This window comes from Hemitrygon akajei, chromosome 6 (assembly GCF_048418815.1).
Source record: "Hemitrygon akajei chromosome 6, sHemAka1.3, whole genome shotgun sequence".
Classification (NCBI taxonomy): Eukaryota; Metazoa; Chordata; class Chondrichthyes; order Myliobatiformes; family Dasyatidae; genus Hemitrygon; species Hemitrygon akajei.
In genome coordinates, this window is record NC_133129.1 from 22,332,553 (window position 1) to 22,347,693 (window position 15,141).

Here is a 15,141-nt window from a genome sequence, read left to right on the forward strand (position 1 = left end):
CTCTGCCGGTCACTGTACAGTGATGGTGGGTTTGCTCTGGGGTGGTAGGAACTCTGTCGGTCACTGTACAGTGATGATGGGTTTGCTCTGGGGTGGTAGGAACTCTGCCGGTCACTGTACAGTGATGGTGGGTTTGCTCTGGGGTGGTAGGAACTCTGCCGGTCACTGTACAGTGATGGTGGGTTTGCTCTGGGGTGGTAGGAACTCTGCCGGTCACTGTACAGTGATGGTGGGTTTGCTCTGGGGTGGTAGGAACTCTGTCAGTCACTTTAAGGCCATGGACTCATCTCTATCTGCCTGCCTTTTCCCCAATTCCCCTATTACGCAAAAATCTATCCAACCTTATCTTAAATATATTTACTGAGGGAGCCTCCACTGCCTCATTGGGCAGAGAATTCCACAGATTCACCTCTCTGGGAAAAGCAGTTCCTCCTCATCTCCGTTCAGCCCAAGGAGCTCACGCCACCCAAGTACACCCATGTGACCGATGAAGCTACCACACTGAACGTCTTTGAAGGGTGGGAAGAAACTGGAGGGATACCACATGGATCATGTGGAGAGTGTACAAACTCCTCACCGACAGCGGTGGGAATTGAACCTAGGTCGCTGGTGCTGTAATAATGTTATGCTAGTCGCAACACTGCCTCTTGGCGTTTAACTTCCCTATTCTTGCTTGCATTTTTTTATATTCACGGATATATGTGAAACTGTTCAGTAAACTTGCCAGCAAATATGTGCAGTTGCTTCCGTATTTTTGCAGAAACCTCATAGTTTTCAGTCTCAGATGTCACGGTATTTCAGCCAGGCTGTTTTATAGGTTGACTGTTATCTCAAGTCTGGGTATGAGACAACCAGGACTGCTTTTTCCTTAATCTTTTCTTCTCTCAGCTCATCTGTCCTGTCCGTTGCTTGCTCTTGAAACAGTTAATGAATCAGAATCAGACTCGGCTTTAAATTCTCTGGCCTATCTTGTGAAATTTGTCATTTTGCAGCAGCAAAGTAAGTACTTTGCAATTCATAATAATAAGATTTTAAATTACGATTACTGTCGTAAATTTAAAAAAAGTTAATCAAATCAATTTCAAATGTAATTTTCATTCAAGCATGCATGGATACAGCCGAACAAGACAAGTGTACAAGATATTAAGAGGAATAGACAGAGTGGACAGTCAGCGCCTCTTCCCCAGGGCACCACTACTCATTGCAAGAGGACATGGCTTTAAGGTAAGGGGAGGGAAGTTCAAGGGGGATATTAGAGGATGGTTTTTCACTCAGAGAGTGGTTGGTGCATGAAATGCACTGCCTGAGTCAGTGGTGGAGGTAGACATACTAGTGAAGTTTAAGAGACTACTAGACAGGAATATGGAGGAATTTAAGGTCGGGGGTTATATGGGAAGCAGGGTTTGAGGGTCGGCACAACATTGTGGGCCGAAGGGCCTGTACTGTGCTGTACTATTCTATGTTCTATTTTCTATGTTCCTCTGGGGCCAAGGTGCAAAACATACACAGCACATTCAAGATAGCAAGCACACACACATAGTCATGCAAAAAATTAAATACAGCGCAAAAACAGAGGGAAAAGTACTGAGGTAGTGTTCATGGGCTCATTGTCCATTCAGAAATCGGATGGCAGAGGATGGAAGAAGATGTTCCTGAATTATTGAGTGTGTGCCTTCAGGCTCCTGTACCTCCTCCCTGATGGTAGCAACATTAAGGGGATCCTTAACGGTTGATGCCACCTTTTTTGAGTCATCACCTTTTGAAGGTGTCCTTGATGCTGGGAGGTGAGTGCCCATGAGGGGGCTGGCAGAGTTTACAACTTTCTGCAGCTTTTTCTGATCCTGTGCAGTGGCCCCTCACACACGAGAGGGTGATGCAATCAATTAGAATGCCCTCCATGGTACAACCGTAGAAATTTCTAGAAATAACTCTATAACACCATAAGACATAGGAGCAGAATTAGGCCATTCAGCCCATCAAGTCTTCTTCTACATTCCATCAATGCTGATCCTGGATCCCACTCAACCCCATACACCTGCCTTCTCACCATAACCTTTGATGCCCTGACCAATCAGTGAACAATCAACTTCCACCTTAAATATACCCACGAACTTGGCCTCCACTGCAGTCTGTGGCAGCGTATTCCACAGATCTACTATTCTCTGGGTAAAAAAAGAAATTCTCCTTACTCCTTTTCTCAAAGGCCCTCAATTTTGAGGCTGTGCCCTCTGGTTCTGGACACCCTCACCAGAGGAAACATCCTCTCTACATCCACCTTATCTAGTCCTTTCAAAATGAGGTAAGTTTCAATGAGATCCCTCCGCATTCTTCTAAATTCCAGTGAGTACAGGCCCAAAGCTGACAAACATTCCTCATATGTTAACCCCTTCATTCCCGGAATCATCCTCCTGAACCTCCTCTGGACTCTCTCCAATGACAACACATCCTCTCTGAGATGTGGGGCCCAAAGCTGTTGACAATACTCCAAGTGCGGCCTGACTAGTGTCTTATAAAGACTCAACATCAACTTCTTGCTTTATTCTAATCCCTTTGAAATAAATGCCAGCATCACATTTGCCTTCTTTACCACAGACTCAATCTGTAAATTAATCTTCTGGGAGTCTTGCACGAGGACTCCTAAGTCCCTCTGATGTTTGAACCTTCTCCCCATTTAGATAATAGTCTGCACTATTGTTCCTTTTACTAAAATGCATTATCATAAATTTCCCAACTCTGTATTCCATCTGCCACTTTTCCAATTTGTCTCGGTTCTGCTGCAATTGCATTGCTTTCTCAGCACTACCTACCCCTCCACCTGTCTTCGTATCATCCGCAAACTTTGCCGCAAAGCCATCAATTCCATTATCCAAATCATTGACAAACAATGTGAAACATAGCGGTCCCAATACTGACCCCTGAGGAACACCACTAGTCACTGGCAGCCAACCAGAAAAGGCCCCTTTTATTCCCTCTCACTGCCTCCTGCCTGTCAGCCATTCCGTTGTCCATGCCAGTATATTTCCTGTAATACCATTGGATTATATCTGGTTCAGCAGCCTCATGTGTGGCACGTTATCAAATACCTTCTGAAAATTCAAGTAAATGACATCCACTGCCTCTCCTTTGTCTGCCCTGCTTGTTACTTCCTTGAAGAATTCTAACAGATTTGTCAGGCAGGATTCATACCTCATCCTTGACTTCTGAAGAACCTTTGGACCATGAACACCAACTAATTGCCAAAGCATGCTAATCCCATTTGCCTGTACTTGGCCCATATCTCTCTAAACCTTTCCTATCCGTGTATCATTGTGTACAATGTACTGTGTACGTTAATCAAAATGGCTTCTTTGTTTTGTTAAGAGTAGGAATGCTTCTTTGTTATCTCTTGCAGTGCTTTCTCTTGCAGTTGTTTAGCTTTAGACTTGCTGATATCGGGATTGTATTCATTTGTTAACCAATGGGGTAATGTTATTTTGTCTTGTGAGTCTGGGAGCTTGGGGGTTTTGCGGTCTTTTCAGGGGAGGGGGAAGGAGACGCCGAGGAAGGTGGACCTGCGCTGCACTGCTCGGTCGACCACCGGGGTGGTCCCAGGTGCGAGGACGTGGAGGTCAGCGGAAAGCGACGAGGGGTCGAGTGGTTCGATGGTTGAGCTCCAACGATGTGCACTAAACTGACTGAACTTTGATAAGTTTTGGCACCTTTTATTTTATTTTATTTTCCTTCACATATACTGTATTGTTAGTAACCTTTCAGTTCGAGTAAAATCTATAAAGTATATTCTATAACGGTATCTGGTGTGAGTTTGATATTGTGTCTGCGTCGCTGCATTAACTTGTTTTCCACGGCACCTGCGTATACGGGAGGTGGGGTTGGAGAGTGGCTGGACTTCTTCCCCTAGACGTAGACCAGTCTATTGAGCAGGTGTTACATTTGGACGATTGAAAGGTGCTCCTGTATGCTAAATGGATTCCACCTCACAATTTACCTCATCATGACTTTCACCTGTCTGCCTGCATGACACTTTCTCTGTAATTATAACACTTTATTCTGCATTCTGTTATTGTTTCCCCTTATACTACCTCACTGCACTGTTGTAATGAACTGATCGGCACACAAAACAAAGTTTTTCACTGTACTGTACCTCAGTAAACGTGGTAGTTACCTGGTTGGGGCAGACATGGTTAGCGTAACACTTTACAGCGTCAGCAAAAGGGGTTCGGTTCCCAACGCTCTCTGTAAGGAGTTTGCATGTTCTCCCCATGACCGAGTAGGTTTCCTCTGAGCGCTCTGGTTTCCTCCCACATTCCCCAGAGACTCATGATTGAGTAAGCTATGGGTGTAATTGGGTGGTGCGGTCTTGATAGGCTGCTTAGCACACTGTATCTCAGTCCAAATGAAATAAAGGAAAGTGATAAAGTAAACCAATTTACTAATTACCTGCCTTTTAAATGCTGTAATTATACCTGCCTCAACAATTCCCTCTGGCAACTTGCATTAAAAATGTTGTCTCTCAACTTCCAATTAATTCTCCTCCCTCTCACCTGAAACCTGTGTGCACTAATTGGTGGTTTCCTCAAAAGGGTGTGACCATCTTGATTCTATTAGCCTAGAAAAGGTCCCTCCTCCTCCTCTCCAAGGAAAGACCCAGCCTATCCAGACTCTCCTAGCCCATGCCCTCCAGTACTGTGTGAACAAGAGAGATCCCACAAAATGTATGCACAGAAGCTCGCTTCTCTCTCGCAACGCTGGACGATAGTCTTTGCCCCAGTCTGCATGTATTACCATGGTCACTCTTTACTCTGTGAGCTTCACGCGAGCGAGGGATTTAATTGCACCCTGGTGTATATGACGAAAAACTAATATTCAACAGTTCCTCAGCTGTCTGATTCCAGCTGCCTCCTGCTATGATCTCATTTCTATTTTCTCCTTATTGTTTGTTTACTTGGGTTGTACACTCCATCTGCGTTTCCTGTTGTGTCATGGCATTGCTTTTGGTGGCATTACACACTCCTTCCCTCTTCTCCTCCAATCACACCGGTCGGGTCAGCCGCGAGACAGCGGGGTTGGATAAGAGACAACAGGTCACCGGGGTGACTTCGAACGTTCTCTCGCGAGAGCAGCGTTTGATGTGAGGAAGCAGAGGAAGTTATATCCTGTGACTAATCTGTCTGAATGATTGTAATCAGAATCGGTTTTACTATCACTGGCATACGTGGTGAAATTTGTTGTTTTGTGGCAGCAGTACATTGCAATACTTAATAATAAAAACTGTAAATTACAATGAGAAGTATCTATAAAAATTAAATTAAGTAAGTAGTACAGAAAGAGAGGAAAAGTAATACTAAGTTTGTGTACATGGACTCATTGTCCATTCAGAAATCTGATGGTGGAGGGGAAGAAGCTGTTCCTGAAATGTTGAGTGTGTGCCTTCAGGCTCCTGTACCTCCTCCCTGATGGTAGCAATGAGAAGAGGGCATGGCCTGGGTGATGGGGGTCTTTAATGACAGATGCCACCTTTCTGAGGTATTGCCTTTGAAGATGTCCTTGATGCTGGGGAGGCTGATGCCCGTTATGGAGATGACTGAGTTTACAACTTTCTGTAGCTTTTCCCGATCCTGCACAGTGGCCCCTCCCCTCCATACCAGATGGTGATACAACCACAGCTTTCACAGAGCAATACAGCACAGGTACAGGCTCTTCAGCCCATCTAGTCCATGCCGACCACGGTGCCCACCCCTCCAGTCCCAATTTCTTGAGTTCAGCTCATATCACTCCAAGCACCGCCCCTTCATGTACCCACTGAGTCCATGCCAAGTGCTTCTTAAATGTTGTTCCTGTCCCCACCACCTCCTCAGGCAGCTCATTCCATATACTCACCACCCTCTGTGTGGAAAAGTTGCCCCGCCGGTCACTTTTAAATCTTTCCTCTCTAACCTACATTCCTAGTTTTGGATTCCCCTACGCTGGGGAAAGGACTCTTATCAACCCCTTATAGTCACAGTCATAGAACATTGCCTCTCAGTAACAGGCCCTTTGGCCTACCTGGTGTATGCTGTTACTCTGCCTACTCTCATCAACCTGCACCTGGACTATAGCCTTCTGTACCTCTCCCATCCACGTACCTGTCCAAACTTCTCTTAAACATTGCAGTCATAGAAAACTACAGCACAGAAATAGGCTGTTTGGCCCGTCTAGTACATGTCGAACCAGATAATCTGCCTAATCCCATTGGTTTGTACTTGGACCATAGTTCTCCATACCCTTCCCATCCATGTACCTGTCCAAACTTCCCTTAAATGTTGAATTCAAAATCACATTCACCACCTGCACTGGAAGCTCATTCCACACTTTCACCACCCTCTGAGTGAAGAGGTTTCCCCTCGTGTTCCCTTTAAATACTTCACCTTTCACCCTTAACCCATGACCTCAAGTTCTAATCTCACCCAAGCTCAGTGGAAGAAGCCAGTTTGCACTTACACTCTCTATTTGATAGAGGGATACAAAATGATGCAAAGGGATACATCATTTTGTATCCCTCTATCAAATCTTCCCTCCTGGGGATGAATAATCTATGCTTCTCACACTTCTATAAGGCAGCTCTTAACACTGCAGAAGGATTTGAAGACAGGAGATGATCCTAAGGTGAAGGTGTTGCTGGATCAGAGCAACACCTCTGATATTATCTAGTATTACTAGATAATAGATAGACAGTAGGCTGAGGCACAGTCAGGGCTGAGTTGCTGACAAGATGGTGGTCGATTACAGGAAAGGGCCGTCTACTCCAAACTCTGAGACAGGGCAGGAGACACGGAAACTCCGTTCTCTGGGTAGCCATGAAACCAAGCAGGAAAAGAAAGGCAGCACGATCACCAAACTCCAAATCTCACCTCCCCGCGGAAAAAATACAAACAAAAACAGATCAGGCATGTCAACTCCCAAATCCGCCCCTCCTCCGCCAAAAAAAATGAACAAAAATGGTACAGGTACATTAACCCCGAAATTCCTCCCCCCCCCACCACTAAAATTGAGCAAAACAGAATAGGCACACCGACCCCTAAATCCCTCCTCCCACTTAGAAAACGAGCAAAACGTATCAGGCATGTCAACATCTAAATCCCTCCTCCCACACAAAAACTGAGCAATACAGATCAGGCACATTGACCCCAAATCCCTCCTCCCACATAAAAACCAAGCAAAACAGAACAGGCATATCAACCCCCAAGTCCCTCCTCCTGTATAAAAAATAAGCAAGATGGTTGAGTTTTTTGTATGGGAGGAGTTTTTCCAAGAACAGCTTCTTCCCTCCACCATCATATTTCTGAATGGACAACGAGCCCATGAACACGACCTCATGATTTTATTCTCTTTTTGAACTACATATTATATAATGATAATCCCTTTCTCCTACGGGAGTCCACCTTCCCCTCCTATCAGATTCCTTCCTCTCCAGCCTTTTATCTTTCCTACCCACCTGGCTTCACCCATCACCTTCGAGCTATCCTCCTCCCCTCCCCCACCTTTTTATTTTGGGATCTTCCCCCTTCCTTTCCAGTCCTGATGAAGGCTCTCAGCCAGCAACATCGTCTATGGAGAGGTTTGTTAACAGACACTGCCTGACCTGCTGAGTTCCTCCAGTGTTGCTGTGGATTTCCAGCGTCTGCAGAATAGCTTGTGTTTATAATCACATGTCTCTCTTTCTTTTGTATTGTATTCTTTTTCTCTTTCTTAATATAATTTATGTCTTTTATGTATTGCAATGTGCCACTGCTGCATAACAATGAATTTCACAACATACGCCGGTGATATTAAACCTGATTCTGATTCTAAATCACTATGCGAAGGGAAACAGTTAACGTGTCTGGTGCGTGAGGGCCTTCATCAGAACTGAGTCTAGATTGCAGGAACAGCGCAATGTGATGAGAGATTTGTTTCATTTGTCACATATACATCAGATCATACAGCGAGGTACATCGTTTGTGTCAACAAGCAACACGGTCTGAGGACGTTACGGGGGGCAGCCCACAAAGTGTCACCGCGCTTCCAGCACCAGCATAGCACGCCGACAGCTCACTAACGCCAAACAGTACGTCTTTGGAATGTGGGAAGAACCTGGAGGAAACGCGCGTGGTCATGGGGAGAATGTACACAGAGTGATCACTGACTCTACACGCTAACAGAGATCTCTAACTCTTCCCTCTGCACAGAGATGGTTAAGTATAGTAACAGTCGTTGAGTCTAACCTAGCCTCGTTTTGACTTGACAGATGGGCATTTTGTGCAGCAGATGGAAGAGAATTCCAACAGCAAAGTGGATGCTGGGAATAGGGATAAAGTCTGTTCTGGAAATACTCAATAAGACACGGTAAGTGATTAGGCCACTCGGCCCATCCAGTCGGCTCTGCCATTCAATCATGACAGTTTTTATTTTGCCACATTTGCCCCATAACCCTTTAAGGAAAAGCTGAAAGTAAATTGAGATTAATTTACTCGTGGGCATTCACAGTAAGTACATAGAAACACAGTGGGATCAATGAAAAACTACACATGACAACGGCAGACAAATAGCCAATGTGCAAAAGGTTTCTTGCCTTGTGGCTGGCTGTAAGCAGACAGATCTCAAGGTTGTATAATTTATAGATACTTTGAATCTTTGAGATCCCAGCCCCTTCCCCCCCCATTCTTTCAAACTCCAGTGAATACAGGCCCAGAGCCATCAAATGCTGCTCACATTTTAACCCTTTCATTCCTGGGATCATTCTCAAGAACTACTCTGGCCCTCACCAGGGCCAGTACATCCTTCCTTAGAAAAAAGGCCCAAAATCGGCCACGTGGTCTGACCAGCAACTTATAAAGCCTTAGCATTACATCCTCGCTTCTATGCTGTTGTCCTCGTGAAATGAATGCTAACATTGCATTTAGCTTCCTTACGACTGACTAACCTGCCAGTAAACCTTCAGGGAATCCTGCACAAGTCCACTTGCATCTCTGATTTCTGAGTTCACTCCCCATTTAGAAAACAGCCTCTACTTTTGCTCCTTCTGCCAAAGTGCATGGCCATACACTTCGGTATTCCATCTGTCACTTCTTTGCTTGTTCTACTAACTTGTCCAAGTCCTTCTACAGACTTTCTGCCTCCACGACACTACCTGGCCCTCCACCTGCGAGGAAGGACGGCACGAGGACGCACTTCAGGTCAATGGCTTTTCATCACAAGAGGTGAGCGCCAGCTCCTCGTGCAGTAAAGATTACAAGAGACAAGGAGTGAACAGAAAGTTCTGCGGTAACACTGAATTCAAAGTCCAAAGTAAATTTATTATCAAAGTACATATCCATCACTATATACATTCCTGAAGTTTGCTTTCTTGTGAGCAGTTACAGTAAAGAGAAAGAAACACAACAGGACAAATTAAAAACCGCACTTAAGACAGACAAACAGTGCAAAAGATAACAAACTGTAGAAATGCAAAAAGAAAAGAATGTAATAATAATTATCATAAAATAAGCAATAAATATCTAGAACACATCGTAGAGTCCTTAAAAGCGAGTCTGTAGGCTGTGGAATCAGTTCATTGTCAGGAGAGGAAAGTTACTTGCTCTGGCTCAAGGGCCTGATGCAACTAAACTTGCAGTGGTGTAGGGGGTTGCACAACGTTGCAACGGCTCGGGACATCGAGTTCGGTGTTCAATCGCAGCATCTCTGTGAGCAGTCCGTATACCGAGGGTTTCCTCCCACAGTCCAGTTGGAAGGTTAATGGGTCATTGTAAATCGTTCAGCCATTCGGCTGGGGTTAAACTGGGGGATTGCAGGAGGGGTGGCACAAATGTCTGGAAGGGTCTGTTCTGTATCTCTAAATAAATACAAATGCAGCGCAGAGCGACACTAGGTGCCCTATATCACCAAACATGGACAAAGTGCAGGGTCAACGAGCTGATAGGAAGATTCTTCAATATTTCAGCTGGAGGTAGGGACATACGACCCGTCATAACACCTTCGCATAAAAACATAAAGAATGTCGTTCACTTTGCACTGATTCTCAGTAGAATGAATCACTGAATTATCAAAGCCAGAATCAGCATCGTGTTTAATATCACCACACACGATAACATCACTAACACATTAACTTAGCAGCGGCAGTACAATGCAATACTATCAATGAATCACTGAATTATCAGAATCAGTTTTAATATCGCTGGCACATGTTGTTTTGTCCCAGCAGTACAGGGCAATACACAATAATAAATAAATTATAGTTTACAAAAAGAAGTGTGCAGTTTATGTAAAATAAATTAAGCAGTGCAAAAAGAGAGCAAAATAAAAGCTGAGGAAGTGTTCATGGGGTCAACGTGTCACAACCATGGACTTCAGGCCTTGCACAAGCAGGCTGCACAATCGGTTTGGCAAGTGTGCCGGTAAGGATGCATGTTCCGGCTAATTACTATTTCATTATGGTGGTATTTAACTTCCTTTTTCCGTTCCAGTCTTGTCGAACTTGGCGAAAAGCACAGCAACATTTAGCCTCCCTGCTCACCTTCGTACTTGTCTGGGTAAAAGGGCTACCGTTTTGACTGACGCTGTGAAGGAGCAGTATTCATTAGTATTTCGTTATGGCTTCCAGCTGCTACATTGGTACTTTTAGTTTTAGAGTTTTAGTTAACGTCCCTGATGGTCTAGCAGTTATTCTTTTCTCTTGTCCTTTAAATTCTGCAACAGTCTCGTTAAAGTTAAAGTGAGCTGTCGCCGGCTTCAGAGCCTCTCTCTCTCTGCACTTGGGCCATATCAGACAGTAAGTCTCAACCACAAAAATAGATCAAGCAGACAGCAACGCTCACAGAATGCTTAAGGAACTCAGCAGACCAGGCAGCATCTGTGAAAATAAAAAAACAGTTGATGATTCAGGCTGAAACCCTTCATCAGGACTGATGAGAAGTCAGAATACGAAGGTGGGCCTCCATTCAGCCTGTTTAACGCTCAGTTGGAGCAAGGATCCCCTACAGCCCAGTCGATTTAGCATTTTGTTGCCAAGTTTAGGTGAGTGTTTGACCTTCCAGTACGGCACCAGGAGGCTGCCAACTGACTCCTTGACCTGCAGCAAGGTAGAGGGACAGTGAGGAACTATGCAGTTAAATTGCGCATGTTTGTGGAGGTGAAGGGATGGAACGAGAGGTCCCTCAACACTGCCTTCCAGCGCAGACTGAATGCAGGGGTCCATCAAGCAGAGCAGTCTGGATTAATCTGGCTATTCGAGCTGATGACCGGCTGACTGAGAGACACTGGGAACGAGTGACTCAAGCTCTCTGCTCCTTGGATCACCATCTGGCTTCACCCTCTTCCTCATCACCCAGCACTCAGCCAGTGGAGGAGCCTCTGCAAGTGAGGTGCATGAGGAATGAGATCAGTGCAGGGGAACAGGTCCCTGCCTGCATTGTGGCGATCCAGAACACTTCCAGGATCCCCGTCAGCAGCAAGCGAAGTCCTGACAGGTCAGCCCTCCTGCAATCAGCTTTCCCTACTTGTGTGATGCTTGTCATGGGGGGGGGGGGTCTCACACCCACGACCCTCAGACATTTGATGACTCTGAGGCAGCTGGGAATCTCAAGGACATCTCTCTGGCTCAAAGATGGGAAGATCCATCTCAAAAATTGAGAGGAAGGATCGGCGTCAAGGCCCTGGATGGAAATATGGCCAGATCGATATTTCCACCGAGTTTTTCCGACTGGTGCTGGAAGGTAACCACAGGGAACAACTCTCCTCGGTTCACCAGTGCTTTCTCCCTGGTCATCCCGACATAACCCACCGATTGTTTGTTCCCTTAAAGCACTCCAAGAAGCATGCCTGTCCTCTCCACTTGCCTGGGTCCAGCTCAAGCTTCAGCCTGCAAATATTGTCCTGCTGCTGTGGTCCTGTCCGGCATCCTGGCTGAAAATGCAGATACTCTTGCGGTTTTCAGTAAAATCAAGGCCACCTCCCTGCCTCATCACCAGCCCTACGACTGTGCCATTGACCTCTTACCGGGTACTGGTCCCCCTAGGGCCAGCTCGTTACTCTCTCCCATCCAGAACTGATGGCCACGGAGGAGCCATCGGCCTTGGGGTTCATCCGTCTGTCGATCTCGCCAGCAGGAGCTGGCTGCTTTTGTGTGAGCAAGAAGCAATCTTATCGACCCCTAAACAATATCACTGTGAGGATCTGCCCCCTCCTTCCCCCCTGTACTGATTATCAACCCCTAAACAATATCACCGTGAGGATCTGCCACCTCCTTCCCCCCAGTACTGATTATCAACCCCTAAACAATATCACTGTGAGGATCTGCCACCTCCTTCCCCCCAGTACTGATTATCAACCCCTAAACAATATCACCGTGAGGATCTGCCACCTCCTTCCCCCCAGTACTGATTATCAACCCCTAAACAATATCACCGTGAGGATCTGCCACCTCCTTCCCCCCAGTACTGATTATCAACCCCTAAACAATATCACTGTGAGGATCTGCCACCTCCTTCCCCCCCGTACTGATTATCAACCCCTAAACAATATCACCGTGAGGATCTGCCACCTCCTTCCCCCCCAGTACTGATTATCAACCCCTAAACAATATCACTGTGAGGATCTGCCACCTCCTTCCCCCCGTACTGATTATCAACCCCTAAACAATATCACCGTGAGGATCTGCCACCTCCTTCCCCCCCGTACTGATTATCAACCCCTAAACAATATCACCGTGAGGATCTGCCACCTCCTTCCCCCCCAGTACTGATTATCAACCCCTAAACAATATCACTGTGAGGATCTGCTACCCCCTTCCCCCCTGTACTGATTATCAACCCCTAAACAATATCACCGTGAGGATCTGCCACCTCCTTCCCCCCTGTACTGATTATCGACCCCTAAACAATATTACTGTGAGGATCTGCTACCCCCTTCCCCCGTGTACTGATTATCAACCCCTAAACAATATCACTGTGAGGATCTGCCACCTCCTTCCCCCCTGTACTGATTATCGACCCCTAAGCAATATTACCGTGAGGATCTGCCACCTCCTTCCCCCCCAGTACTGATTATCGACCCCTAAACAATATTACCGTGAGGATCTGCCACCTCCTTCCCCCCAGTACTGATTATCAACCCCTAAACAATATCACTGTGAGGATCTGCCACCTCCTACCCCACAGTACTGATTATCGACCCCTAAACAATATTACCGTGAGGATCTGCCACCTCCTTCCCCCCGTACTGATTATCAACCCCTAAACAATATCACTGTGAGGATCTGCCACTTCCTTCTCCCCCAGTACTGATTATCAACCCCTAAACAATATCACTGTGAGGATCTGCTACCCCCTTCCCCCGTGTACTGATTATCAACCCCTAAACAATATCACTGTGAGGATCTGCCCCCTCCTTCCCCCCTGTACTGATTATCGACCCCTAAACAATATCACTGTGAGGATCTGCCCCCTCCTTCCCCCCAGTACTGATTATCAACCCCTAAACAATATCACTGTGAGGATCTGCTACCCCCTTCTCCTGCTTGCCTCTGTACTCGAACGTGTCTGGGGGGGGGGGGGTGGGGGAAGCATATTTTCCAAGATAGATCTGTGTGCTGCTTATAATCGTCTCATATCGGAGAAGAGGACAAGTGGAAGGCAACTTGCAACACCTCCACTATGACGGCGTGCCTAGAGACATGTTAAATCAGCTTGTTTTTGTGTGTTTGCATGACATTCTGATCTGTTCTCGTTCACACCAGGAACACGTCCAACAGGCTCCTCAACAATCACCCAAATGCAAAGCCAGAGAAGAGTCAGTTCCATAAGGACCATGTGGGTCTTTGGGCTGTATACTTCCCCCATCCAGTGTTGAAATGGACCCAGGTTAAGTTCACTTGGCCAGAGCTGCCCAAACAGGTGCAGTGCTTCATGGGATTTGTGAACTTTTATCTCCACTTCATCCAAAATTCCAGCTCGACTGTGGCCCCCGTAAATGGACTCTCCAGGAAGACCTCTGCAGGATTCCATTGGAGAAACAGAGCAGATAGAGCGTTCTTGGAGCTAAAGCCATGCTTCACCACTGTCCCAGTGATGCAGCACCCTGGCCATTCATTGTCGAGGTGGGTGCTTCAGAGGTCAGCATAGGAGCCGTACTCCTCTGTGTATAGCCGGCTACACCTTTGTGCCTTCCTTTCCATAGCCTGACTCCAGCCGAGAGTAACTGCGATGTCCGCAGCGAGAACCTCTTGCTCTCAAGGGGGCCCTGGAAGAACAGCGACAGACTGGAGGGGGCAGAGCATTCCCACAAGAACCTCTGCTACATTCGTGACACTAAGAGACTCAATTCCCATTAAGCCTGTTGGGCTCTCTTCTGCACTCGATTTAATTTCATCCTCACCTATCATCCTGGCAGCAAAAACCCCAAAGCCGACGCTCTCTCCCGGCAGTTCGACAGACCTGAGGACAACGCCGATCCAGAGCCCCTTCTTGCTTGCTCGTGCATTGCTGCTCCAATAATTTGGGGAGCAGGGGTGAAGGTGAGGGCCACTCAACAGTCGGACTCGAGCCCTACCGGGTGTGGGGCAAGGTCCAGTACCTTGTGGATTGGGAGGGGTGTGGTCCTGAGGAACATTTGGAGTGATGGCCGATGACATCCCAGCAAAATTTCTCATCTGGGACTTCTGTGCACAGGTCTGTGGTGCCTCAGGAGTTGCACCAAAGGAGGGGGGCTCAGTCACAACTGGGGACTCTATATGCCCCCACGGGTGGGATCGGTACCAGATTCGACAATTGTGCTCATGAGTATGCACGTTCCAGCTAATCACTGCTTTATTGTGCTGGTATTTATCTCCCGTCTTTTCCTTCCAGTCTTGTCGAACTTGACCAAAAGCTCAGCAACATTTAACTTCTCTGCTTACCTTCGTACTTGTCTGGGTAAAAGGGTTAACGCTTTGACTGACGCTGTAAAGGAGTGGTATTCATTTAGTATTTCATTATTGCTTCCAGTGTTGGTGCTTAACTTTCAGTCTGAGAATTTTAGATAACGGCCCTGTTGGCTGAGCGTTTACTGTTTTTCTAACCCTTTAAGTTCCAAAACAGGTCTCATTAAAGTCACTGAACTTTTCACCTGCGTCAGTGTCTTCTCTCTCTCTCT

General features: G+C 46.5%; 1 protein-coding gene across 1 annotated transcript in view; it reads left to right on the forward strand.

Annotated features, from left to right (window-relative positions):
- The first annotated feature begins 983 nt into the window (after positions 1-983).
- Positions 984-15,141, forward strand: part of fbxo4 (F-box protein 4) — a 77,954-nt gene continuing 63,796 nt past the window's right edge. Inside the window, exons 1-4 of the mRNA XM_073047994.1 lie at positions 984-999; positions 1,104-1,224; positions 8,264-8,361; positions 9,123-9,215. The gene's annotated coding sequence lies outside the window, so the exon portion shown is untranslated. The remainder of the gene's footprint in view (positions 1,000-1,103; positions 1,225-8,263; positions 8,362-9,122; positions 9,216-15,141) is intronic.